Source organism: Otolemur garnettii, unplaced genomic scaffold (assembly GCF_000181295.1).
Source record: "Otolemur garnettii isolate 467f Iridium unplaced genomic scaffold, OtoGar3 scaffold00021, whole genome shotgun sequence".
In the NCBI taxonomy this organism is placed as follows: Eukaryota; Metazoa; Chordata; class Mammalia; order Primates; family Galagidae; genus Otolemur; species Otolemur garnettii.
In genome coordinates, this window is record NW_003852416.1 from 24989048 (window position 1) to 25015030 (window position 25983).

Below are 25983 nucleotides of genomic sequence, written 5' to 3' on the forward strand. Positions count from 1 at the left end.
CAGCTCCGCTTTGTAGAGAAAAGCTAACTTGCTTAACACTGACTCACTACCTGATCACCTCCCACCATGTGGATGGGGTGCTCTTGTGATTCAGTAAGACAAATCCTGGTGGTATGGTCACATGGGGAGCTTGCAGTGTGCTGCATGTGGGAACAGGAAGGAAACACAGTCAGTACAGTCGGCCCAGGGTTGGGGAGCAAACTCAGCTACAGGAGGCTGGCTGTCCAGACTGCTCTGTTCAAAGAGAGACCATTGACATTCTGCGCCCCCCAACCTGAATCCCATCTGGTAGGCAGGAAGAGCTCTGTAATAGATGTCCTCAGGGAAGCAGGAGGGTGGCCTCAGGTAGCAGGACATTATCCATTCAGCACATGTGCATTCTTATTTTGTGCCTAGGCATTGTTCTGGACACTGAGGACTCAGCCGGTCAAAGACAGACTGTGGGTCTGTGCCTCCCTGGAGCTTAGATTTGAGTGGGGGTGTTGAATAAGGATGTGAGCTCTGTGTGGGCAGGGATCTCTGCTTGGTTTATTCACTGTTGCATCCCTAGCTCTTAAAAGAGTACCTTGCCTCTAATGGGGGCTCACTAGGCATTGTTTTATGAAAGAACTAAACAGTAAATAGATGATATAATTTCAAATAGTCATTAGTGCTATGAAAAAAAACAGGGTAAGGGGCTGAAGGTACTCTTTTTAAAAGAATACTCTGAAGGCTGAGGAGGAAGGTGGGAAGAGAGGAGGGTGGCGGGGGGAGAGGAGGAAGGGGAGGGTTGGAGCAGAGATTGAGACCTGAATGGAGTAAAGGAATCTGGGGCGTAGTGTTTAGGCAGAGGAACAGCAAGTGAAAAGAAAGTTCTTTGACACAGGATGAATTTGGCTCAATACAGGGACAGTAAGGCAGCCAGTTTGGCTGGAGTTGGGCTGGGGGTGGTTATAGGGAGACAGAGTGATATGAAATGAGATCAGAGTGGTAGGTGGGTGATAGATCTTGTAGGCAACCATAAAGAGTTTGAATTTTGGCTCGGCGCCTGTGACTCAAGTGGCTAAGGCGTTAGCCACATACACCTAAGGTGGTGGGTTCGAATCCAGCCCGGGCCCGCCAAAACAACAATGATGGCTGCAACCAAAAAATAGCCGGGCATTGTGGTGGGTATCTGTGGTCCCAGTTACTTGGGAGGCTGAGGCAGGAGACTCACTTGAGCCCAGGAGTTGGAGGTTGCTGTGAGCTGTGATGCCACGGCACTCTACCCAGGAGGAAAGCTTGAGGCTCTGTCTCCAAAAAAATAAAAAGAGTTTGAATTTTACTGTGAGTGTGATTCTAGTGGAGAAGTTTTGAGTAGAATAGTCAATATAATCGTTTTTGTGTTTTAAAGTCATTCGTCTGGATCCTGAGTGGGAAATAGACTCTGGGAGTAAGAGTAGGAATCTGCATAACGTACAGGGGGCCCTTCCAGTAGTTCAGGCAAGAGATAAGAGTGTAACCTGGTTTAGGGTAGTGATGATAGAATGATAAGAAAGAGTCAGGCTCAGGGTACATTTTGAAGGTAGAGCCTGATGAGGAATGTGAACACAAAGGAGATTCCAGGATGAGTCTAGTGCTTTCGGCTAGGGGAATGATGTTGCTAATCACTGAGATAGGAACAAAGAGGGACCCCGATAGTTTTGTTGTGCCATATTATGTTTGAGATGCCCAATAGATATGTTCATAGAGAGAAAGAGCTGGTTGAAGCTGAGATGGTACCTCTAAGAGTCATTGGCATATAGATGGTTTTCAAAGCTTACGAGACAGGATGAGATCGTGTAGGGAGAGAAAGGAGATGTGTAGTATTTCGATTGAGTGAGAGGGAAGATAAAGGGTGGATTTTCCATATAAAGTCCTTAGGAAGAAGTAAATGAAGATACATGCTAATGAAGCCTTTCCATTTTATGTAAAGACGAATTATGCAATGAGATTATGGGATGTAAAAGTAGTAATAATGCCTCACCTTATGTAAAGTTTGAAATGCTGTGACTTCCTTAAATCAAGAAACTTAGTTTTTGAATTGCATAATTATAAATCTGGTCACCTGAGTGTATTATAAATGGCGTTTATGCAGTTGGCACATGGGTTTGCTTTTGGCTACAAGCAGAAAGTCTGGCATCCTTTGCCAGTATAAATAAACTACATTATTCTTGATCGTCACTGGAACTTCTGTGGGCCATTTTGATGACCCTTATGTTTAATTTACAGTTAATACATTTCAGATGCTTTTTTCAAGCTATAATCATATCATCCAAAAGATCATTAATTGAAGGTTCACTAAGTGAAAAACATGTCTGAAAATGAGTAAATTTGCATTGAAAAGTTAAATGTGATAAAATTCTATGAAGAAGGTTAAATAGGTACCATGATTTGCAGAGCCACAATTTAGAGAAGATTTAGGATATCTTCAAAATATTAAGAAAAAATGCTATGAGATAAGAAGCCCCCCCCAAAAAATTACTGTGATGTTTATAGAAGATGTATGCAATTTACCCATACTCCTCCACTGCCATTGACTGATATGAGAAAACCAGTTCTGAATCGTACACGTCTTCTTCTCTTTGTGGGCTTCTGGCATACAATGCAGCTGTTCCATATTGGCTTTGTGCATTTCCCAGACAGATCACCCTACTGAGCTGCTTCCATATTTTCCCCAAGTGTCTTAGTTTTCCCATTTTAGGTCTCCCTGTGAGTTTTTTTAGTCTTGGTATATATGCAGCCACCATGGACATTTTTGCCCCCTTCCCACCATGGCCATCTCTTTCCCCTGCCCACCTCCTGCCTTTGTGAGCTTTTCAGTTTAGAAACCCCCCACCTTGTCCCTCTGCCCAAGCTTTTGAATATCTTCTAGAGTTCCTTCTTTGAGAACATTTTCACCCTTTCCCACCCCACCTTGTCTTCTCAGGCTGTGTGTGGAAATGGAGACGAAGGAATGGGAAACTCAGGCAGCTGCTGAGAGCAGGGTGATAAGCAGCATTCTAGAAAGGGCCACATCAAATCCCGTGAGCAATGGGCAGCCCTTGTTTTTATATGTATTTCAGGACTCTTCAGTTTCAGTGAAAATATTCTGAGTGGGACTTCTGGAGCATGTAATCTCTGGAAAATTAGTCTTGATTGTTCTGTCTATAACAAATGCTGTATGGCAAAGTGCAGGTTCTGGTGGAATGGTATTCATGACAATTGGCATCAACCTTGGTTTTCATTTGTCTTCTTTTTTCAAGCAGTGAAGCCTAAATAAAATTAAAAGAATGATACTTGGCCCGGCACTCATAGCACACTGGTTACAGTGCCAGCCACATACACCAAGGGTGGCAGGTTCAAACCCGGCCTGGGCCAGCTAAACAACAATGACAACTACAATAACAACAACAACAAAAAATAGCTGGTGTTGTGGTGGGCACCTGTAGTCCCAGCTACTTGGGAGGCTGAGGCAAGAGAATTACTTAAGTTGGAGGTTGCTGTGAGCTGTGACGCCATGACACTCTACTAAGGGCGACAGAGTAAGTCTCTGTCTCCAAAAAAAGAATGGCACATCTTTTAATTATGTGGGGAGGAGTTCTCCTTCTTTTGTTCCTGAAAATGATTTCAGGAATAAAAAATGAATGGGCCCTTACTATTCCCCTGGAGACTCAGAGTGATGGAGTATTTTAAAAATGGTGGTAGTCTCTTTAAATTTAAAAAAAGAAAAGAAAACTGGACCTGCAGAACAGTCCACTTGTAGACTGTCTCAGGAGTGGGAAGGAGACTCACTTTTTATTAGGAATATATTTCTTTTGTACTTAATTTTTTGTGTATGCATTATGTTTATGTATTACCCATAAAAAAGATAATAGCATCCCTTTTATTCTTAATAAATAATCTAGAAAAATTTAACCTTCTCTCATAATTCAACCTTCACTGTTCTAACTTAGTTTTATAACTCTTCTTGCTCATTGTGTCTTTTGATTGAGGCCATTGCCTGTTTACACTGTCTTTATTTGGGCTGAGGCTTCACATTCATTAGGAACTTGGAACTAGGGTTCTTTAGTTTGAGTTTCAGATTTTTGCGTGTGTGGGATTATGTCAGGCAGGTCAATTTCTTTCTTTCCTCCTTCCTTCTCTTTTAAATTTTAAAGGCTGTTTTGGTCAGTGTTTTCTTCAGCTGCTTTAAACAAATATGGATTTGAAATGAGGTGCAGTTGCCATGAGTTGAGCCACAAATTATGGCCATTTCAACTGAACATCTCATGTTGCCCTTCAGAGCAAAATCTTAATGTATTGTGGAGCAGAATATAGGGTTTGAGATCTGTTGTGGTTGGTATTTTCTAACTGTAGAGTTCAGACAAATTTAAAAGTCACCCAAACTCATTTTCCTCATCTTAAGAATCTCAGCTACCCCAGGAAAATGCTCAACATGGAATTTGCGTAAGTTGTCACCACTTTGAAAGAGAAGGATAAAGTTCAGTGTCCAGAGCCATGGTGCCAGTCACCACACTGCTGTCTGAAGTGTGTGCGGCTTCTTCTGCAGGGGTCATTGTCTAGAAGTATCTCCCTGGGCTGATATATTGCTTGTGTTGGCAGAGATTCATAAAGCCACTTTCTAGCCAAAGTTACTGTGACCTACAAAGACTTGATATCCATTGTACATAGCAATGATATCACTTAGGTGTTGGCGGTTGGTGTTTCACTGAGAGATTTACACATTTGATTTTATAATTTTTAAACAAGGAGGAAGTTGTGTCACATTTTCTGGCCACATGTAAATACAAGAATTTTCTCCTTTTTCAACTAGTGACTACAGATTGAGAGTGGAATACATTTTTTGTCTTTCTTTTTTTCCCCCTTGTTTGGGGAAGTGAACATTAGATCGTGCTTGGGGTTGTCACTAAAACAAGGAGATCATCATCATCTCCGGTGATTACTGCGCATCATGGGAAGAAATCATTTTAATTGTTCCACTGACTAATTTAGACAAGGCACCATCTGATGCCTCCTTCGCAGCAGTGCCCTCATCCTGCAGTTTCCTTATCAACATAGAGATGACTCAAAGTTTTCCTCACTCAAAGAGAATTTCTCTGGTCTGCTGACTATGGCAATGATTAAATAAAAAATTGTTCCTGCAGAGGTATGCTTGAAAAAAATGACTGTATTATTTGTGCTCGTTGAACCTGCACAATTCAACTTTTGCTATTATAATCAGTAAGGTGTTGGTTCTTAAATTTTTTGCGGGAACAGGTCAGCAAACCCCTTAAGGTGCATCTGCACGGGCGCAATTTGCAATATAAAACTTTGACATTTTTTAGGAGGTGACATTCTCCAGCCCAGTTATCATACTTGGTCTCACGTGTGATTCTGCATGTGGCTGCTTCTGGGTAGCTCTGTGTGGCAGGTAGAGTGGCTAAAATGACTCTTCTGGTTAGACAGAGAAAGGTCAGGGAAGGTAGTTATATGTTACATGCAATGCTGCCTCACTTCAGTGGAATTTGCAGCTTCTGGAATTGTCTCCACACGGACTCCACGGACTCAAAAGTTGCAAATACTGTCTTATGTGAGTTGCTGTTGTTTTAGTTTAAAAAGGGAACAGAAGCATCTTCACTCTTTTTGTTTTTTAACAGTTAATTTTTTTTCCAAGTTCATTTATTCTCTTTCTCACACACTTAAAAAGTTTATAGAGGGAGGATGGGTGGAGGGAGGGTAATTGGTGGGACCACACCTACGGGGCATTTTACAAGGGTGCATGTTAAATCTACTCAGCATAGAATATAAATATCTTAACACAATAACTAGGAAAATGCGGTGAGAGCTATGTTAACCAGTTTGGTGAAAGTATTTCAAATTGTATATAAAACTAGCACATTGTGCCCCATCATTGCATTAATGTACACAGCTATGATTTAAGAAAGAAAAATTTTTATTCTAAAAAAAAAAAGTACATAGAAAAGTCAGACTTTATTTTCCAACAAAATTCATGTTTCTAAGTGTTATATTTGTCGCCTGAGTTAATTGCCTTGGTAGCATTTTGTTCTGTTGCAGACTAGCTGCCCACCGAACACCAGTGTTGTAAAACGTTTTGAAGCAGTGGCCAGAATTTTAAAAATAAGAAAATTTCATATAATGTGAGTTCTAGCTGCTTTTGAAAAACTAGAGTATCTAGCAATACTGGGCCATATTCTTACGTGAGACTGTGGGCTGGAGTGGGACAGTGGCTCTCTCCAGAGATGAGTGTGGTGTGTCCCAGGTTGCTGCAGTCCTCACTCTGCCCATTTACCACCTGTTAGGCCTTCTTGAGCTTTTGGTTTTATAACCACTGGCTTTTTGTTTACCGTCTTATTTTGCAAAATCAAAGGATCTTGAGGTTCAGCATAGCATCATTTTTATCTACCTCTTATTAAGTAAAGAAACCAAATTTAAAATGATAGGGAGAAAAATGGTTGGGTCAATAGGGTGAAAGAACTATGTCTTTTTCCTTAAAGAAATTCATGCATTTTTAACTAAGGGGAAGGAAAGAAAGCATTAATGTAATTTTTTTAGTATTCTTTACAAATATCAAATCATTATATTAGTTTTGAAACATATAATGTACTCTGTATAATGCAATTTGCTCATAAAAATACCATGTTGGGAACATTCATACAAATTTAGTAATTACATTTGCTCTTAAGTATGTCTAGTTTTATTCCCACTATCAAATAGAACTGAACTACTGAACTTGAAGGAGTTAGTTTTCTTCTTTTTTGTAATAAGCAGACAAAAATTAAAACTGGACAACAGAAATCACCAATATTTTGATAAAACAGCTATTTGGGGGGGGGTGTCCTGTACCTACCAAAGAGTCCAGAAGATTATAGGAAAGGAACTTCACATCAACCAGAAAAAGCCAACAAAGCAAGCTGTAACATGAATAGCCGTGTGAATGTACTCCCATCATTCCCATTTTATGAGCTGTGTAATTGGTAATTTCTATTTCTTCTGATATTACCTTTTCCCTCCCAAAATCATTCTTGTAAACTTCTGAAAACTAAATCCTAGCCACGATGGAGATAGCATCTCAACCTTTTTCATTTTTAGCTTCTCGGTTTTGTGGTACCAGCTTGTCAGACTTGGGTATACCGTACAGAGAAAGGGGAGAATGGATTCCTCACCGTGTCCTCCTGCTAGGCCCTGAGTGGTCACCTATCCTGGAACGACTTACTGTCTCTGGTTTTTAGGACTTCTGATATAAAATGAGGTCATATTGGGATTTCCTCAAACTCTAATAGTCTAGAATTCCATTGCTTGGTAACATGCAGCACATCTTGGGCCTAGGGATGAGTTCTGGGAAACCTGGAGGCCTGGCTGCAGGACATCTTTTTTTTTTTTTTGAGACAGAGTCTCAAGCTGTTGCCCTGGGTAGAGTGCTATGGCGTCACAGGTCACAGCAACCTCCAACTCTTGGGCTTAAGTGATTCTCTTGCCTCAGCCTCCCAAGTAGCTGGGACTATAGGCTCCCACCACAATGCCCAGCTATGTTTTGGTTGTAGTTGTTATTGTTGTTTGTTGTTTGGCAGGCCCAGGTTGGATTCAAACCCGTCAGCTCCAGTTTATGTGGCTGGCGCCCTAACCGCTTGAGCTATGGGTGCCGAGCCTGCATGACACCTTCTGTGTGGTTAGAGGAGCAGGGTCTCAGTGGAGACAGGTTCCTAATGTCATTGTTTACTCCTCATGGTTACCCATAATAAACACAAGGGAAGAAATAAATACAGTAAGCTGTATGTGTATATTCACCTACGCATGGTGTTATCCTGAACTCGCAGCACTGGGAGGAAACTGTATTAAGGAATAATATAATATCTCTTTTTAGTAGATGGTGCAGAGGTGAACTAGGCAGGAGGATTTTTCTCTTCTTGGCATGCAGTTGGTTGTTTCTTTCTTTTTTTTTCTGTGATGGAGTCTTGCTCTGTCACTCTGGGTAGAGTGCTGTGGCATCATCATAGCTCACAACAACCTCAAACTCCTGCGTTCAAGTGATCCTCGTGTCTCAGCCTCCTGAGTAGCTGGGGCTATAAGCACTCTCCCCAATGATCACCTAGTTTTTCTACTTTTAGTAGAGACAAAGTCTCACTCTTGCTCAGGCTGGTCTCGAACTCCTGAGCTCAAGTGATCCACCCTCCTGGGCCTCCCAGAGTGCTAGGATTACAGGCGTGAGCTACCACACCTGGCCCCCAGTAGGCTATTTCTGATGGTTGACTGTAAACTGACCCAATTTTCACTGGTGCTCATCAGATGTGAACTGGCCTAATATTTGTTTTGTGTTTATCTTGGGTTATATTATTCCTTAAATTCTTTGTGGCAAGTCCAAAATCAGTGTTATACCATCTCTTGGCTGTGATGAGTCAAATTGTTGACAAGGACAAAGAATAAATGGTAGAGAGCCTTTAGTGAAGTAAACAGTACGTGCTGTAAAAGGTGCTCAGCACAGAATGGTGTGACAGAAGCTGCAGAGGGTGTTTTGCAGTGGGCCTGTGTCACAGTCATTGAGAGCTTATAATGGCACTTAGAACATGGGAAAATGGGAGGCACCTGTGGCTCAGTGAGTAAGGCGCTGGCCCCATATACCGAGGGTGGTGGGTTCAAACCCAGCCCCGGCCAAACTGCAACAAAAAATAGCCGGGCGTTGTGGCGGGCACCTGTAGTCCCAGCTACTTGGGAGGCTGAGGCAGAAGAATCGCCTAAGCCCAGGAGTTGGAGGTTGCTGGAACGACTCCACTGCACCCTACCAAGGGTGAAAAAGTGAGACTCTGTCTCTACAAAAAAAAAAAGAACATGGGAAAATGTGTACATATTCAAAGTTTAGTATACTATAGAGGCTATACATTATATTTGTTGTGGTTAGATTTCATAATAAATACATTTTGGGGGGGGGGGAATTATTTCCAAAGTAAATGGCCAAAAAAAGTCACTGAAATGATTCTGTACTGCCGGCGTTGGCATTATATGGACTGTGTGTGTAGGAGCAAAGGAGGGCCAGAGTTTTAGAAACTCTGGTTTTTAAAGGATCTTCTTGGCACAATTTTAGGCTGCATTCTCGGTTAACATACCTGATGATACTGTGTGTTTTTCAACTGTTTAAAATTGCCTCTTCAATGTCAAATCCATCAATTTCTTTACTTGTTTGTTCAGCCAACATTTAAGGGGTAGCTAATAGTGTGTTTACGCTCTGCCTTCTGGCACGCAGAGTGCCCCTGACCTTATCCCACTTAAATGTGCTTATTTCAGAGCCCAGTCACAGGCAGGGGGCAACAGCCTGCATTGGTGGTTGACTGCCATTTCTGTGTCTTAGTAGAGTCTTTCTTTTTACTTTTTCTGTACTTGTAAGCAGAGATAGCCTGACTTTGGGATATCTGGGAAGGAACTTGGGACAGGTGGGCAAGCGGGGTGCCATGGGAATTGTGCTGCACAGTCACTCCCAGGAACAGAGGAGGTGGGAATCAGCTCCTGAGCATGAGAGTGGGGTGGGTCGGATGTGGCTGTGGCTTTGAGGAAGATGGAAACTATTCGGAACAGCTGATAGGGGTTGGGCAGCAGGGGCTGAGCAAGAGCTGGGAGCAAGGCCTGCGGGTGCCTGAGAAGAATCCTCTGTGTCAGCAGGTGTGGCCTGGCTGTGCAGGTGGCAGGGCAGCCAGATGAGACTCGGGAACAAAAGGAGAGGGCTGGGGACAGGGGTTGGGTGGTTGCTTGGTTGGCATAAGCGACTTGGTCGAGGTGGGTTTCAGACCCTGAGTGTGTGGCCATGTAGGGAGTTGCTGAGTGAACAGCAGAGCAGCTGAGGGGCTTGGGGGTGCTGGGCAGTAGCTCTTCTTAGCATGGCTTGTAGGGCCTTGGTTCTCTTAGCGCTCCTCCCACCCTGTGTGCCCTGTTGGCCGTTCCTGAGTGTATACATACTCTTCCTTTCTTCTTCTCCTTTGGCTTAATAATTACCTGTTTCAAGGCATCACTCCTGGGTAGCTGTTCGCTTGCTCTCTGTTCTGTCCACTGCTAGAGTCCTTCACTCTGTCCACACATCTGTCCTCTTGTACTGCAGAGACTTGCTTATATGCCTCTGGCATATGTGGATTGGGAGGTTTCTTGAGTGCAGGATTGACTCTAGTGCTCAGCAGAGCGCCTGGCATACAGAAGATATTCAGCAAATGCTTGCTGAATGGTTGCACCACTGCTTTGCTGCAGTCGCAGTAGTGTAACAGGATGTTGGAACTGGACGACAACTACAAGATCAACTAGGCTAAGTCATTCGTTTTGTAGTTTACTATTAAAACTCAAGAGTTTGGGTACATGGCCTAATGTCACACAGCTTTTCCCAGGCACAGCCAGGACTCAAATCTACCTCTTTACTCCAAACATCAAGTTCTTCCCACGACACCATGATAGTCTCCAAAGGTGTCTTCTGAGCCTGTGAAGGTGGCAGCCCTCCACCTCTGCCTAGTGCTTTGTTACTGCCTGATGTCACTATACTTAGTGTTACATTATCCACCTTCTCTCCTTGGGAAGAAAACTGTGTCCTGACAACCGAGGAGCTTTTCCTCTGCATGGTGCCAGGTTTACAACAACCTTACCTCATTGCTTCCCCTTCCCTTTCCTGTCTGCTCTAGTTTGTCTTTGGGTGAGCAGCAGCAACCGTTTCTAAGTAAATAGAGGAATTGCCGATTCAGGATTTGCTGTTTGAAATATTCAGTGCCTTCTGCGTAAGCCTGTCCCTTCTAGCTGCCATCCTGCTTCTCCTGTCTCCAGATTGCCCTGATTTAGCATGCGTTAAAGACTAGTAGTGCACAATGGAAGTTTCCTTCTTGGGTCAAGCAGAAGAACGGGCATAGCCTTGGAAAAGGGCAGCCGTAGGACAGAGTGAGCAGGCACTTTTCCAAACCATTTCTGGTCTGTTAAAAAAGGTGATTCTGATATAGACTCATTCCTGGAGGATGAGATACAAGTTGGGGTATCAAGAAATGCTTGTTTGTTTGTTTTCCATCTCCAAAATGTGACACTTGACATTTAAGTTAGGACGTTCTGCTTAGGGTTAAATTTTCGGTGTGACTGAGGCTGGGTGTGGCTAGTTTCCTTACACTGATGACACAGTTTTATGAGGATGGTTCCAGATTGCTGTGATCATCTGACCTCCCTCCTCATCACATTTGGTCCGAAGTACCTCAGGACCAGGGCCAGGACTGAGTCCTGGGTTAGGGGTCACTGATTGAACTTTTGTCTCTTCTGTTAACTAACCAAACAGTATGTGGCTAAAAATGCCCATTTTGAACAAAGGACTCCGGAGAGCAGAGTCTTAAATCCTCTATTACTTTAAGAATCTATCCCACATTGCTTCCCCTTAACTCTTCTGTGTTCCCCTCATTTTTTTTTATTAAAGTAAGAACTAGATAATGTGCAATGCCCTCATTAGCTTCAGAAATCTGGTGGTTCAGAACAAGCCCAGTGTCTTTGGTCTTAGAGGTTTCTGGGGCCACCTTGGACCCCCTTGGCCTCCAGCCACATGGGAGCCTGTTTCCGGTCCTTCCTCCATTGGTCTTGCGTTCCAGGCGCTGAGCTGGAAGCACATCAGCCAAGGATTTGGACTGTGCCAGGAAGTATTTTGATTTGCTATATTCTTTGCTTGGCATCTGCTCATTTCCTTCAGGGACGTCCCCTTCCTTGGAAAAAATAACTCCAAAGACGCTTGTCTGACGGCTGAGCTAAGAAGGAGTTCCAACCAGGCATTTCCATTCAGGGATCTTGGCTTGTCAGTCACAGGCCACAGAGTGAGAAGGGTGATGCTAAACTTTAAATGCTTCCGACAGCCCCTCGGTCCCTGCTGGCAGTGGTGGTTATGTAGGCCAGTTTTGAGAATGATGGTCTTGAGAAAGAACCAGCTTCGACTAGAGCAGGCCTTAACAAGTAGATATTTCTGAGGGGTCACTGCTGGGCTGTGCCCTTTAAGGGGTATCCTAAGTGGCAGCCTCCCTGGGGCCCCCAACCTCAAACTCTCCTCCAGGTATGTATAATTTTGTTATGTGGTGGCAGGGTTATGAATGAGAGATTGAAGGGCTCTTTGGTGGTTCCAAAACTGTGTTGGGACCCACCTGGGAAGTTACACTCATCTGAACTGTTGGTCTAAGAAATCTAATTTGGAGAAGGGCATTGATTAACTTGGTACCTGTGTAATGAAGCTGTGTCAGTTCTTGGCAGTCACTACTTTTTTCCCCTAGATATTCATCCATTAATACTCCAGGCTAGTATTTTTCTGGATATTGATACTGGGCTTCTGGCCATATACTTCTAGAACCTTCCTTGTGTTAATTATTTAGTTCCTCATCTTTCAACACCATTCCCTTTCTCAGAAGTCTTTGAGGAATTACTGACAGTGACTCATCAGTGACAGTTGCACATTCTTTTTGCTGTCTGTGGATGTGATTCATCTGAGCCTGAAAACCTGACGTTACTTCAAGTGGCTGCAGCTTGCTCAGCTCCACACCTGTCTTCTGCCTCAGTCACCTCTTATCAGAGTTGTCTTTTCCAGTACAAAGATTGTTCTCTCAGATGGAGGAGGTGAACCCAGCAGAGGGAGGAGTGGTTCGTGTAACGTCGCTCTGGCTTCCTCCAGCCAGGCCTATTACCTCTTTGCTTTTCTTATTCTGATTGTAGATTTGAAAAGAGCCCCAAACAAAATCTCTGACCCATGATGGTCATGCCTATTTCTCACGTTTTTAACTCCTCTCAGACCTTAGCTTTTGGTCTTTCTCTTGACTGGTAAAATGCTGCTGTTGTTCATTCAGCTTCAACTTCGTTCCCTCTTCCTGTGGCCCAGACAGCCAAGTAGAGCATTCCCGTGCTAGGAGTGCTTTGCAGTCACTCCAAGGACTTTCCAGTGCTTTCCTGGCTCCTGATCTCCCCCACCCTATTTGGACCAGACATTTTTTCCAAGCTTAGATAACTTCTGACTCCCCATTAGCCCTTCTAAAACCTTTTTCCCCTCACCATTGTGTTCTCTCTAATTTTAAGTTGTGACTGGCTCTCTGGGCTGCCAGGCACAACTGCGCAGGGCTGAGTTACAACTCAGGACAGGATTCAGGTGCTGACCACCCAGAACTTATTTCAACCCTTACTTCCCAAGAGGCCAGCTCTTCAATATTCCCACCCAGGGAAGGGCTGGGCTAGGTCCACCAAAGCCTCTGCCAGGGTTGAATTCTCAAGGAGCATCTGAGCCTCTCCTGGAGCTGAGGCATAAGACCAAAGCTGCCCAACCCTTAGGTCAGGGAACAAAGGGTAGAACGGGCCAGGGATGGGCTGGCAGAGAAAAACGGCTGCCTGCGCTGGGAGTAGAACCTTTGGGTGAGGAAGAAGAGGGGGAAGTTGAGACAACTCAGAAGATTTTTAGGTTTGTTACCCATGGACCCAGGTAGCCAAACTGTTCACTGTGCTGCCGCTTAGTGTTGGGAGAGTGCCCTCTCTTAAAGTTACCCATCCTATTTTGGGATAATTAAGTCGAAGGAGTAACTCTATTTTGGTGCCTGAAAGTGCCTCCCATTTCCTGATCTTAGACTTGGCCATTCCTGTGGAGGAAAGCATCTTAACTCCGTTATTACAGATTCAGGATCATTAAGACTCAGGCTGGATTGAAATTTATCTCTCTACTGTCTATGGAAGAGGATTTAAGGAGAAAAATCACTGTGAGGATGTTGATTTAGGAAAGCTTTTTAAAGAACCCACTTTAGGAATGTACATTTGCATACAAACAATGAAAGTGCTAATTAAAATGATTCTCACATAGTCATTTTAGCAGTGCAGGGACTGCTGCTTGGCAACACCAAGTGGAAGTGAGTGTACTTTGAAAATAATATTGTTCCATCCATCTAATCAACTGAGACATTGGGTGCCTTTTATTTTCAAGGCATTATGCTGGAACCATTGTGTGTATGCGTGTGTGCGGAGGTCAACAGTATAAACCTCATGCTTTGCCCCTGAAGTGACCAATGAAGGGGGTTTCCCTGGGATATGAGACTACAAAGAAAGTTCAGCCCAACAGGTGAGCTGGTCACCCGACCTCAGGAGTTGAAAAGATAGTAGGAATGAGCGGGGTCACACCTGTTCACATTGTTTTAGAAACACTTAGGACTCTGCCCTGTAGACCTTACTCCCCCTCCAAATTGAGTAGTCTAATTCCTTTTTGAAGCTAGAGCCCAACATTTAAAATATTTCTGTCATCATCTTCCTCATTGGCATCAGTTCTTACTGGGCACCTGCTGTTTGTGGCTCGGACTTTGTCCTGCAGAGTGTGGGTGGGGCAAACCTTTCAGCTCCTGGGGAACAACTGCCACCTTATCTTTTAAAAAAACAGTGTTTTAGAACACAGAGTGTGGAGCACAGTAGATGCAGGGTAAATATTTGTGGATTGAGGTTTATTAACTTTGTGGTTAGGAGCACAGGGTCTGGAGTCACATAGACTCAATTTCAAGTCTTGGTTCTCTGCTGTTTACATGCTTTTGGCTTGTAACTTACCTCTCTGAACCTTGTTTTCCTCATTTGTGAAGTTGGGATGAATATAAGGGTAGTCATAGTATTAATAGAATAATAATTATGGTAGGCTTTATAATAACTATAATAATAAACATGATAGTGTAGTATATCATAGCACATACTCTGGACTCTGGCTGCTAAAAGTCAGATCCTACTATGTAACTTTGGGCAACTTATTGAACTGCTCTGGGCCTTAATGTTCTTATCTATAAAACAAGGATAATGATGATAATGGTACCCTTATTGGAGGACTGTTAAAAGTAAGAATTGTAAAACACATCATGCCTGGCATGAAGAAACATTGATAAATGTTTACTCAATTTTGAAAACTATAAAATTATTATTTCACTTTGGTTCTTACAGAATTCCTGTGAGGTTTTGGTTTCTATAGAATTCCTATGAGGGCAGGATTATTCTTCCCCTCTCCATCCCCTATTTGTTGTTACTGGTTTTTGTTGTACTTGAGGAGGAAAAAATGAAATTCTGATGGATTAAAATGGTTTGCTGAAGGGAGCCAGGCTAGTAAATGTTAAAACTAAGACCAGAATTTATGATACTTGCTACAAAAGATACATGCACAGGTGACCTATATACATTTATTGAGGGCATATGGGCATGCATGAAAATATGAAGCCTTACTGTATAAATCTGGAGGGAAGTGAACAGCTTACCTCCCTCTTTTGCACCCTCATTCGCATGTGCCACGATCTCCTGGCCTACTGCTGACTCCGCTAACCTAACCGATGCTGTCTGCAAATGATAGCATTGAACTTGTTCCCTCTAACCGGGACTCCTAAGGTAGCCCATTTAAACCTCTTCCAGACTCTAAGTGCCTTAGTTAGAGTTGTTTGCTCTCTGGTTAGATTTCCATTGGAGACCAAAAGGTTTTACTGTGTTTTAATACCTTATTTCCGAGCCTGTTAGAGGAACCATCTCTCTCTCATTCAGGGACTAGCTTAGGCTAAATTGGAATGCTCCCTTTTCCTCCTATGTGGGGTTGAAACTCATCATTGCTCTTGAGAAATTTAATTAGGAAACTAACATATCTGGGGATATAAAAATAGCTTTAAAATATTTGCCAATTTCATGTCACTTAGACAATGTTAGATTAAATGTTTTTGTGTTTGTTCACAAACATGGGCACTTTAAAAAAATGTTGCATCATAAGGGGTTAAAATATAAATATTATCCTATATGAGCAATGAAAGGTGCTTTAGTACTTAAGTCCTATTTTTGAGCTCTGGAATTCAATTCCTTCCTGTTGCCAGCTGAACCTGGGATTCTGATGTATTAGATGAAAATATATTCCTATCTTCAAACGTGGACAACAGGACATTCTGTCCTCCAAATTTCAGTGTTTGAATTGGGTGTTGCAGGAAACTTGGCACCCTCCCTTTCTTTTCAAAATAATAAACAGACATGATGTAGCCTCATGTTTCATCTGATGGGGCTTAGATGCTATTGCCTCATAAAGGCTGATTCACAGACAAATGGGAACTAATTATAGTAGCTTAAAAATAATATCTCTGTTTAAATTTGGCAAGGCAAGATGCCTTGCATGCTTTGTAGGACATGAGAGACTCCGTTTCTTTAGTGACATAGAGGTGACATGTCCATTTCTATTTTGGCCTCACAGTGGTTTTGCTGGTTCATTACCTGCCATCTTTATTTCATTTGGGGGGCGGTGCATTTCTTGGATTTTCTCATATATACTCCACACATAAATATAGAAACATCTCTTTCTATAAGCTACACAGGGAATTCTTCTTTCCTACTATCAGTTCACTGCATTTTTAAGAAACAGAATATCTTGGTTGAAAAAAGTGGGTTGTACAATTTGGGTTGTACAATCCCCCCCCGCCCCCAGCATTTTAGAGTCTCTACTGCGGAAGACTGCAGGAAGTTATTCAGGTCTCTGTATGGAGCACACAGAGGACTTTTGTCATAAGAGATTACTTTTACTCTACCCACCCTCTCCACTGTGAATTAGGTTGGAAAAGTTTTTGAATTTGCTTTAAATTAATAGTTGATACATGATGATGTGCAAGATTTAAAAATTAGAAAAATGGTTGCAGTGAAAAGTACCTCTACCTCTTCTACCTCTCTCATACCTTGATCTCCCTCTTTAGAAGCAATCCTGAGCACCATTTTGTCTCTACTTCTCTGGAGATTTTCTAGGCATTTGTAAATATGTGTCTATATTTATTTTCCCTATACAAATGACAGCTTACTATCTATCATATTTTGTAGCACTTTTTAATTTCAAATTAATATGAGAGTACAGAGGTTTAGGTTACATTGTTTTCAATTCTAAGGTAAAGTTCAAGTTGTAGTTTTTGGGCTATTTTTGCTATTTTCAGAGATTGTTCCACATCATATATTGGGCTACCTTGTTCTCCTTCACATCTGTCTAGTTTTTTTTTTTTTTTTTGAAGTTTTTGGCCAGGGCTGAGTTTGAACGTACCACCTCTGGCATATGGGGCCGGTGCCCTACTCCTTTGAGCCACAGGCGCCGCCCATCTGTCTAGTTTTTCAATGAATAGATGTTTCATAATACATAAAGAATTGCCCATGAATGGTATTTAGGCTGTTTCATTAATCTTTTGCCCATAAAAGATAATGAATAATTTTGTATATCTGCTGTAAGATACACTATCTATCTCACTGTTTACAATTAGGACTCTGGAGTCCAAGGGCCTGGGTTTAAATCCTAGTTTCTCCATTTATAATAGTGTATATAAACCATATATATATGTATAAAATATAAACTACATATGGGCTACGTAATCTTGGCTAGTTACTTAATCTCTCTATGCCTCAGTTTCCTCTCTCATAAAGCAGTATTTATCTTGTAGGTAAGATGTAAGTAATAATTGAAAACAGTGATCTGGCTGGGAATGGTGGATCACGCCAGTAGTTCCAGCTATTTGGGAGACAATAGCAGGAGGGTTGCTTGAGCCCAGGAGTTCAAGGCTATTATGGTGCCACCACACTCCAGCCTGAGTGACAGAGCAAGACCCCATCTCTAAAACAAAGAAAACACAGCAGTCTGTATGAAGCATATAGACCAGTGTGGTCATGTAGTCAGGTTCGTCTGTATTTCTGTCATTTCATTTGATCTGGAAACATGAATCCTAAGATGTGCTGATGTCTGCATGTTTCTCCGCCACTTTCAGTAGCTTTTAGAAACCATCACACTTTTTGAGTCTTTGGGTTATATTTGTCTCCTAGATTTATTCAAATGCCACATTCATCCTCCTCTTCTCTATTTCCTTGTTGCATTTGTGTAACATCCTGAGGAGAAAAGGGAAAATGTTGTTTCAGGCCAGTATACTCATATGTTCAAACTCCTCTGAAGGCATAAAATATATTGTCAATGATGATAATTTTTAACAAATGGTCAAAAACATAACCTATACGTAATTAATTTAGAATATTATAATACCTGAGTATTTATAGTTAGGAAAATATATATTTAGCTCATGTGTATGAGTCAATATTTAGTGAATGATTTTACCATGTTTTAAGTTATAAACAGAATCTTTGGAAAAGACAGAAAAGTGCCCTTACTCTGATTTGGTTGACTTTTGGTGGTGGATGTTTCAGGGTCTTACATCATCCAAGACTACCACTTTTGGAATCAGACAAACCAGCACTAAAAAGCCCGCAGTTGGTGTTCTCTGGCTGCCTGACCATGGTTCTCCATTTACAGTGCCTTCATTTATGGATCCACCTTGTGGGACTTCTTGAGGATGACTGACGAGAGTATGTGCAGGGCACAGTAGTGCCTGCCAAGGGGCGGGTGCTCACGGACCCTCTCTTCTTCCTTCCTTCTCTCATTTCTCTTGCTTTCCGTTTCCTCCTGTCATTGTCACGGTCCCCTGGATGTACCTTCCTCACTTAACCTCCAGTGTTCTTTGTCTCACTCTCCTCCTGACTCACGCCCTAAAGCTTTCTCTGCTTTAACTGGGAGGGCAGTTTACCTCTTGGTTGTTTATTTACATCCTGCCTTGTGTTCACCGAATGCTCACAAATGCACATGAGTGAATTAGAGCAGGCTTATTGGCTCCCTACTCCAATGAGGTCATCACTATTCCTTTGACAGCAGTAGCTAGCAACAGCATTGCAAAACTGAAATTTGTGGGCACAGTGATTCATGGGAGCTCCTGACATGATCATAGAGATTGGTTGGTTTTTTAGACATGGTGTTTCATTCTGTTACTCAGATTAGAATGTAGTGGTATAATCATAGCTCATTGCAGCCTCAAACTCTTATGCTTAAGTGATCCTCCTGCCTCAGCCTCCAGAGTAGCTAGGACTACAGGCGTGCACTATATGCCTGAGAGTGGTATTTTCATCCTTGGTTATTGTTTTGAAGAATTTTTTAATGGCCTACTCTTGAAATCTCTTCCTTGAATTCTCATTGTTGTTGGTAGGGAATAGAGTGGGGTGTGGAGGGAATGTCTAGATACATTCATTTCATCAAAGCTTCATTAGAATGGTTCTTACAGAAGGCCTACTTTGACTCCTTTGCCCCCTACTTCCTGCTGCCCAGGAAAAGCATGAGCCAGCTGTCCTTAGACAACAGCTCAGCATGATCTTTAGGTCAGTGTATTGGGGCAAGCAGGGAAGGTAAAGCCACACATGGAAAGGGAACAAGATGACCTTTGTTGGCTCCTCCAAATCACTTATTTGGAGAAGAGCTACTCTTATTGTGCATTAAGTGTTTTGCTGTGAATTTTTGAAATAGCAGTCACACCCATATTTAAATGTAAGAGCCAGAATGCTCTCCAAAGATACACAGGCCAGGTCCCTTCCAGCTCCAAAGGCTATGATCCCACAAACACAAATATTGGCACGATAGAAGCCATTGTTTCCACTTGAATGCTCTTCCATTCCTCTTTTTCTTACCCAGGCCTTCCTATCCTTCAGTTTGCTCTTTCCAACCTTGTCTTTCTTTGACTCAGGCTCATTTGACTGGCAGTTAGATATGGCATTGGGTGTTAAAGTGTTATTTATGAAACCTGGCCTCCGCAGTAGATCTTTCCCCTTTAGGGCAGGCACTTTTTATCCCCTGTACTGCTACAGAGGGGTGTGGCCCAGCGGTTCTTAAAGTGTGCTTCCTAGCAGCAGCCTGGGAACTAGTCAGAGGTGCAAGTTGGACCCGCTGAATTAGAAAGTCAGGGTGGTGCTTAGCAGCCTGCCCTTTAACAAGCCTTTCTGGTGACTGCTGGATGCTGAAGTTCGGGAATCTTTGGTGTAGTCATGAGAGCAAGGGCCTAAGAGGCTGCTCCACCATCTACCATCCCACTGACTTTAGGAAAGCAAGTTTTCCTTTACACTTCCCTTCTAGATATTTTGTAGATTTTTTTTTGTTTCTTTCTTTTTTTTTTTTTTTTTGAGACAGAGTCTCACTTTGTCACCCTCAGTTGAGTGCTGTGGCATCAGAGCTCACAGCAACCTCCAACTCTTGGGCTTAAGCAATTCTCTTGCCTCAGCCTCCCAAGTAGCTGAGACTACAGGCTGTTTTGTAGAGATTTATTCTACAGGATGTTACTGGGTGCTACTGGGGTAAGGATGATTGAAGGGTTCTTCTGTATCCAAATAAGTTAATGAAATGCTACTTCAGCTAATTCTTTTTCTGCCGGATTTTTTTTTTTTGAGGTAAAATTTATATACAATGGAATGTACCAATACTTAGTGTACATTTGCTGAGTTTTGACAAATGTGTACATATATTGGAATAATCTAAACCTCTATCAAGGTATAGAACATTATCACTCCACAAAGTTCAGTAAGCTCCATATCAGGCAGCTCTCCCTGCCACCCCTGCAGTGCTTTGGCTAATTTAAACAGAATTCTTTATGACATGACTTTTCAGATACCTAAATATGTCATTGAGGATCTTTGAGAGTCTTTATGGAAGGATGTTGTAAGCTTGCGAGACAGGAGAACACATTTGCTGCCTCATACCTGCTAATTCTTCTGAGAAGACAATGTTTTGTGCAACGTTTTGGGAAACGCTGGCCTAGCTGATCCAAGGGCACTTTGAGCCATGAGATTTTTATGACCCTGAAAATCAGTGAGAAATTCAGAAACTTCAAGTATGGATTAAATGAGACATGATGCCAGAATTTATAATTTGGGTAAACCAGACTTACAGAGCAGGTTGACCATGGAGAAAATACAGAAATAACTAAACATCGAAGAGTATACTTTTGAAAGAAGTGAGTTTTTCTTACATATAAAATGGTATATTAGAGGCAAGGTGGGGAAGATAAGGAAAGGAAAATGTCATTTACTGAGCATATTGGAGGCCTGACAGGAAACATGTGGCACATTCAAATCAGGTAATTTAATGCGTGTTTCAATAAAGGAACTATTTATAAAGGGTGTGGGCAGGGACTGGGAAAAGCAGCAGCGATGACGCAGGACTTGATTCCTCCGTGTACCTGGTCGTGCACGTAGCTCATTTAATCATGATAACAACCCAAGCGTTGGTGTTATGATGTCACACTTTGCAGAAGAGGAAAGTGCAGCCGAAAGAGGCAAAGCACCTTCCCTTAGATAGCAGCTGGGAAATGGAGGAGGCAGAATGTGACTCCGTCTGCAGCCCGAGTCTCCCCACTGCACATTTTCTTAGGTGAAGGCCCCTCACGTCCTTCAGGCTTTCCCTGTGTGACAAAGCCGAAAATACACCTTTCTAGAATTCATGTCTTAAGCTACAGATATGTTGTACTGAGCCACCAGTACACAGGAGAAAATAGCACAGCACGCTAGGAAGATATATAAATTGATAATAAAACAATGCAGATTGTATACGTAGGAAGAGATAAAGATTGTAAACACGCACTCTCCATGTCTAAGTGGGTCGGGGCTGTGGACATTGGTTATCCGTTTCTTTCTGAGATCCATCCGTCCCAGAAATCTTTTGGAAAGAGATGAGATCCTCTTCAAAGGATGTGATGAGGCAGCTTAGCTGGTAGGGAAGAGGGAGAGGGAACATTTCTCATATATGTGGCACAGCCTGGCAGTGGGAGTAACAGGAAAGGGAGCTCTTTGCCTAAGTGCCTGTACCAAATGGTGGTGGTGGCAGAAGGGGTTATGATGGGACCTGAGGGTGCCCCTAACACCAGTTTGTCTATTTGGGTCATGCTGGTCTAGTGTCTCTTTAGCCCTGACAGCTTTGTTCAAAGATAGTAAAGGTTGTATTTTCTAAGAACTGATTTTATTTCCTTCAGGAAGTTTCAGAGTATTTGAATGTTTAATTTCTCTTAAGCCCTAAGAAAATTGAAGTCATTTTTATTTCCCCCACGTCAATTTGAATTTGGGTTGGCTTTTAATACTCAATTAAAATATGTCTTATGGTTAACTACTTTCTATTCCAAAAACCAAAAATACCTCTCAAATACTGTGCACAAGACCTGCCTTTGAAAACATCTGGTAAAAATAACAAGTCGCTTAGAAAACTGTAATTCTCAGATGGACCCCTGCCTCCTGGTTAGCAGGGAGTCGCTGGAGTAAACCTTTATTTCCTGTTGCTTCCACACAGCAGGCCCTTCACGGAAATATTTCACATGTTTCCTTAGGCAGCAGGGAACCTTGAAGGGCAAGCAGAGGGCTGAGGCCCCAGATAGGAACAGAGATGCTGTCTTTGCCCAATGGCGCCTCAGGGTGTGTGGAGAGCCAGGCTGGGCCTTTGAAGCTGGGCCAGCTCCCTGCCCCAAACTGCTGAAAATTCTGACTCTACCCCAGGCAGAGCAAGGCCCAAACTTGCCACACCTCCGGCTCTTTTTACAAGAGAGATGTTTTAAAATAGTCTTAAATGTCAGACATATTTTTTTCACAACACGCCTCAGACATCTCATAAATTATTCTGCAGTAAAACTTTAATAGGAATGCATAGAAAATAAAGAGTTCTAGTTAATGGAGTTTTTGGTAACTTGCATGACTGTTAACCCTAAATCCTCCTTTTTTTCCCACCCCAGAGCTCATTGGAAAAAAATCAGTATAAAGTAGAGATGATATTCCTGAAGCCAACTTTGAGGCTGTCTGAGGTCTTATGTTCCCTCGTAATCCCATATGTGTGAACAACATCATATTCCAGTATTTGTTTTTAACTTTAAAAAGGCAGTTGAAGATAGTTTATTCTGGCAATATAGAAAGTGTAGGGGTTTGAATTCAGTGTTTTCTGACCTCTGAGTATACCTAGAAAATTGATTTTTTTTTTTTTTTTTTTGTAAATCTGTGCTATCTATCCTTCTTGCCAATTGCTTCTCATGAATATGGGTGAAGATTCTGGTTGCCGATTTTGCATTGTTGCTCAAGCTGTGTCTGCTGTCACATTGGCTGCACTGGGGGCTCTAACAAATAAGTGTCACGTCTATAGCTGTGGGTATAATTGGTTCTTTTCATGTGCACATGCTTCTGTTGGTAACCCAGAGAGCCTTCCTCTTGTGGTTATTTCAGTCTGTTGTGACTTACTTTTATTTTTGATTATAATGCTTCTACATGAGATTTATTCAGTTACCAGTTTCTGAAAAATAGAAATTTGGGGGAGATTTTTAAACTTATTGATACAAAGAGGTAGATAATTTGAACCTGGGGCGATCCTAAAGAGTCTGGGTTGTGTGGTATGTTACAGAATCATGGCAATTAAGGCCCAAATCGATGCTCTCTAGATGCCTTTTGGTCCTTGGAAAAATACACCTTACGTAGGCCGGGAGGGAACTGTGGCTCACACTTATAATCGTTAACACTCTAGGAGGCCAAGTCAGGTGGATCACCTGGACTCAGGAGTTCTGTAGAGACCAGCCCAAGCAAGAAGCTACTAAAAATAGAAAAAACTAACAGGGTGTTGTGGTTTTCTCTACTAAAAATAGAAAAAACTAGCTGGGCATTGTGGTGGGCGCCTGTAGCCCACCTACTTGGGAGGGTGAGGCAAGAGGATCTCTTGAGCACAGAGTTTGAGGCTGCTGTGGTCTACGACACCATGGCAGTCTACTCAGGACAATAAGGGAAAAAAAAACAAAGGATGCTAGCATATTTCATTTCATGGTATCTTTCATTCTTTAAAAATTGAATTACCTAATTAGTGTATTTTATTATCCAGGACATTCCATGAAGTCTTTGTAGGTGGCAAGTATTTGAATCTAGGAGAAATTTCCAAAGTGAGGGTTTATTTTCTAGTATCATTTGCCTTTTTATACAAAATCAACAAAATATTTATTGCCCTGTCACTCTCTCAAGGCACCGTGTTAAAATTCAGAAAGAATATTTGCAGTGAATAAAGAATTTTGCTCCTCTTTAAATGTGACATTACCATGACGTTCTCCTACCTATTTGGCCTGTAGAAAGGTAAAGCCAATTAGCTGTGTCTTGACTCAGGGCTGCATCCTTTGGGAAAACATTACTGGACTGGGAGTTAGAGCCCTTGTTTTATCCTTGTCCGGGTCCCAAGCTCACTCCAGCTTTGAGGGCAGGCTTCTCCTTTTCCACCTGGACTGCCTTCTCATCCATATAGTGAAGGTGTCAAATGAGATCATTTCTGAGGTCCTTCACAACAAATAAACCCAATGATTTTTATTGGATACTTTATACTTCACAAGGTGTGGAGAGAGTTCCAAGTAAGTGTAAGAGAGCCTCTCACTCCTAGGAGTTTTCAAAGGCCCCTCATAGCTAGATAAACAAAGGAAACATATTTTTTGGCTATCTCGAAAAAGCAGAGCACTACAATGACCAGAGAGCATGCTAGGGTGTGCAGGCTGCCCCACCCTATCTTCAGAGAGTTATTATGCCTGGCTTGAGGGAGAATAAATGATGCAGGAGCTATCACCTATGTGAGACAAAGTATGGGCTAGACAGCAAGTGCCTTGAGTGATACCTGTCATTTATTAAGCCCTTCTACCATGCCCGACTCTGTGCTTTACCTGTATTATCCCAATTAAGTCTTGTAGCAACCACATGAGATGGATACTGTGTTTGTCCCATTTTACAGATGAAGAAACCAGGATAATTTGCCCAGGGTCACACAGCCAGTAAGTGGTAGAGCTGATATTTGAATTTGAGCCAGCATTCTAAATCACCATACCTGGGGCGGGGGGTGGAATGAAGGCGGGATGGAGGAAGAACAGGCCTCTGTCATTAAATGAAAGCACAGAATTGCCAAGGATTAGCAATGGAAGAATAGGACATTCATGACCATGAGCCACCTATGAGGACCCAGTTCCTTAAGGTTCTCTCATCTTGATTACCTGTCACTACCTTGCTGGAACCGGGAGGATACTGCCTCTCTGTTAGGACTCTGGCTCAAGTTTGGCCACCAAAAAATCCTGCCAGCCCCCTTCAGCACTAGTGTGGGTGTTAAAAAGAGCCACCTGTTTAGTGAACTTAAGGATATCTTTACCACTTGAGTTGACAAGAGCCAGGTTAAGGGAATAAACACCTGGACTCAAAACAGCCACTGGAGATTGGAGGGTGACCCCAACAGTAAACTATAAAAAGGTTTTAAAAATTTCTTTCCAAATTTTCCAAAACTTTGTTTTACTGATGTTTACCTTTTAATGCCTCCATTTGCAGACTTAAAAAATTTTCAGTTTTTTGAAATTTGTGCTGTGAAATACAGGTGAACAATGTGAAGAGTCCTTAACTAGCTCTCAGTTCATCTCTTGGGTGGAAGGGGTCACATTCTCTTCAGTCTCTCTGCAGCAGTTCGTGGATACTGGTCAGGCATCATGTCACTTTAAAAATAATCATTGTCTTGCTTTTATGCACCCTTGATGCCTTGGATTGTAAGCCCCTCATTAGGGGCTATTTATTTATTTTGAGACAGAGCCTCAAGCTATCCCCCTGGGTAGAGTGCCATGGCATCACAGCTCACAGCAACCTCCAACTCCTGGGCTCAAGTGAGTCTCCTGCCTCAGCCTCCCAAGTAGCTGGGACCACAGGCGCCCGCCACAACACCTGGCTATTTTTGGGTTGCAGCCCTCATTGTTATTTTGGCGGGCCCGGGCTGGATTCGAACCCACCATCTTAGGTGTATATGGCTGGCGCCTTAGCCACTTGAGCCACAGGTGCCGACCCAGCATGGGGTTTCTTGATAATAACAATAGACTTTTTAAAATTACAATTAATAAAATAGATTAAGCTACTGTTCAAAGAAATGGGAACAGAACTTTGAGTATGTATCTCCCTCCCCACCAGAGGAAAAAGTTTAACATCACAGAGTGGTTTGGTACTGAAGTTTTGCAATTACCTGGATCAGAGGCAGGTTCACCAGGGTATGAGTGATATTTGTGGAAATTTGGACCTTTAGATTTCTAAGGTCTGGAAAATTCTTTTTTTTTTTTTAAATAATAAAATGTAATAGAAAAAATATATCTTTTACAGCAAGGGGGAAAAATCTTTATGAGGCAATACTATGCATAGTCTATGAACATACCCAGGTAA

At 42.3% G+C, this 25983-nt stretch overlaps 1 protein-coding gene across 5 annotated transcripts in view; it reads left to right on the forward strand.

Annotated features, from left to right (window-relative positions):
- The window catches only part of SORBS1 (sorbin and SH3 domain containing 1), a 242430-nt gene that overhangs the window by 70766 nt on the left and 145681 nt on the right, over positions 1–25983 (forward strand). The gene's annotated exons all lie outside the window — the stretch shown is intronic.